The sequence below is a fragment of the Chiloscyllium punctatum genome, unplaced genomic scaffold, assembly GCF_047496795.1.
Source record: "Chiloscyllium punctatum isolate Juve2018m unplaced genomic scaffold, sChiPun1.3 scaffold_982, whole genome shotgun sequence".
In the NCBI taxonomy this organism is placed as follows: domain Eukaryota; kingdom Metazoa; phylum Chordata; class Chondrichthyes; order Orectolobiformes; family Hemiscylliidae; genus Chiloscyllium; species Chiloscyllium punctatum.
Genome location: NW_027310716.1, coordinates 27501 through 30000, shown reverse-complemented (window position 1 = coordinate 30000; position 2500 = coordinate 27501). Strand labels below are relative to the sequence as shown.

At 66.6% G+C, this 2500-nt stretch overlaps 1 non-coding gene across 1 annotated transcript; it reads left to right on the top strand.

Moving 5' to 3' along the window:
- Window positions 1-1052: 1052 nt before the first annotated feature.
- LOC140474393 (5.8S ribosomal RNA) lies at window positions 1053-1206 on the top strand. Its single transcript, XR_011959077.1, has one exon. It is a non-coding gene; the product is annotated as a 5.8S ribosomal RNA (ribosomal RNA).
- The last annotated feature ends 1294 nt before the right edge of the window (window positions 1207-2500 follow it).

The following is a 2500-nucleotide window of genomic DNA, read 5'->3' as shown; positions in this document are numbered from 1 at the left end:
AGGACACTTTCCGATTTCAAATCTCCGTTTGCCGAGTCCACCCCGAACGCACGCGGGCGGGCGGGTTCGCATCACCCTTCGTCACAAGGGGCGAAGCCCGTTCCACCGTCTCGTCAGTAGTGCCGACCGGTCTGTGATCGACGAGGGGAGCCACACCAGGTCCGGCCCTGCTGCTTGGCGGCACCGCGTCGTCGGGAGCTCGCGACAGACGGAGGGTTTCGGTGTACTCTCCAGCCACGGGAAACGAAGCCGGTGATGCAGGCGCCGGTCTTTCGCTCCCAAATCGGCTGGGTTTACATCGTTGCTATCTAGTCACGCTCCCTTCAAACCCGACGGGGTACCTATTCCCCTCACCCGTCTGTGCGTATACAGCCTCTTTGCACTTGCGGGATGGGGGTGGTGGTTTAAAGACTCTCGAGTTGCCGCCCGTCGGTCTCCGAGCTCCGTGCAGTAGTGATCCCCAGCGAACTGCCAGCAGGGCGAACGAGCGATCCCGCTCTCGGTCGGGGCGCCTGGCGTCGATCGGTGGTCGGTGGCTTGCGGGCAAGCTGCGCTGTGAGTGTGGGAACGAGTATGACGAGCCGTTGCCGCGACTCCCAGTCCACCTCGGCGGTGGCTGGGCCGGGCGGGCGTCTGCTCGGGCGAGTGCCGCCCCCGCCTCCTCGCAGGAAGTCCGCTCGCCGACACGCCGCCACGTGCACGCGTCAGTGACGCTGCCGAACCGATGGCCGGTGCCCGTTCCCGCCTCTGCTTTTCCTAGGGCAAAGCTGCTGCACGCCTCGTGATACTAGGCGGGCGACATGGTGGCGGTGATCCTGCCTCCGTCGCTGCGGTGCGTTGGGGCACGCATCGCCTCTTGGGCGCCCTGTCCTCCTCCCCCCAATAGACGTATGTTTCTGCGGGCCGCACCAGGATGGTGCTCCCCATCGCTTCACGCCACCCTGCTCCGCCCGCACGCCGGCGTGCAGGTGGCTGTAGCTCAAGGTGGGGAGCGTATGTGCGGTCCGGGTCGCTTTCCTCTGGCGAGGGAGAGACCTAAAACAAACTCAGACAACTCTTGACGGTGGATCACTCGGCTCGTGCGTCGATGACGAACGCAGCTAGCTGCGAGAATTAATGTGAATTGCAGGACACATTGATCATCGACACTTTGAACGCACTTTGCGGCCCCGGGTTCTTCCCGGGGCCACGCCTGTCTGAGGGTCGTTTGGCAATCAATCGCACTCGCCTTGGCTGGCGAGAGCGCGGCTGGGGTGTCGCAGAGGACCCGTCCTCTTTGTCCCCCTAAGTTCAGACTCCGGAGCCCTCCGGCGTCGGAGCGCTTGGCCTTTCCCCCCCACCCTGCACATTCCGTTCGTCAGGCTCGACGCCATCCCCCCGCCGGGGAGCGCGGCCTGGCGTCCGTCTGTGTCGTGGCAGTGGGGCCAGCACGGCTGTCACCGGTCCCAGAATGGCTGTCGGTGGTTCACACTGTGTGTGTGTGCCAACCCTCCTGGTCTCTGGGACACGGAGCTGCCACGAAGTGTTGAGCCTCCAGTGGGGGGTCTGCCTAAGCTCTGCACGTCCGCATTGGGTCCGTCTCTCGGTTGGCTGGCAGTGGAAAGAGTGAAGGGAGCCGCGGAGGTCCGGTGCTGGTGCGCCGCCGGCCTGACCGTGGAGCTCGCCGGTTTGACACGCTGACCCGACTCGATGGTTGATCGATTGAGAGTGCTGGGAGCTGCAGGCCGCCCGCTGCTGCAGCCGCCCGTCTCGTGGTTCGTCCTCGGCCTTAAGTGGCCGGCGGGGCGTCTGATCCTGTCTCCCCTGCTGGCGCCGAGTGCCTGGCCGAGGGAGGAGGTTTTCGTCGAACGCTGTGACTTGGACGGTCGCACGCGCGTGGATCGCTGGCTCTTGGCTCTCCCGTTCAGTCCGCACGTTTTCCGCTCCGTCCTGCCACCGGTCTCGGGAGGTACGGAGGGGTTGGCGGGCGTGGTGTGTGCTCCGTCACCGTGCAGGCACACCTACCACGCCGTCGGCCGACCCCCGCACGGTCCTCCTGGCCATCGGGAGGACGGCGGAACGTCGGGCTGTCGGGGGCCAAGTCGCCAGAAGGCCACCGCTGTGTCTTCCGTACCCTGTCACCGTCGGCGTGCCTTCCTCAACTCGTCCGGCTCGGGGCCGCTGGGTTCAGGAGCGGCGTCGCCCGCCGGCCCCACTGAAGGCCGTGCCGTTCCGCGGCTGGCGATCGATGTGCGTGGCGTGCCTGCGCGACCGTTCGCCACTTGAGCCTCGGCACTCCTCTCTCCCTCTCTCTGACCGTCGGGCAGTCTCTGTCTGCTGGTGCCTCGCACGTCCCGGGCGGCGGGTCGTCACCCCCGCGACCGGGCCTCCGGCAAGGCAGGAATCAGGCTGACCCTTCCGCTCGAGTAAGCAGCCGGCACTTCCGAGTTTCGCCTCCCGCCGTGGACGGGGGAGGGTCTCCGGTCCCGTGGAATTGCGCCGAGCACGTCCCCGCGCGTGG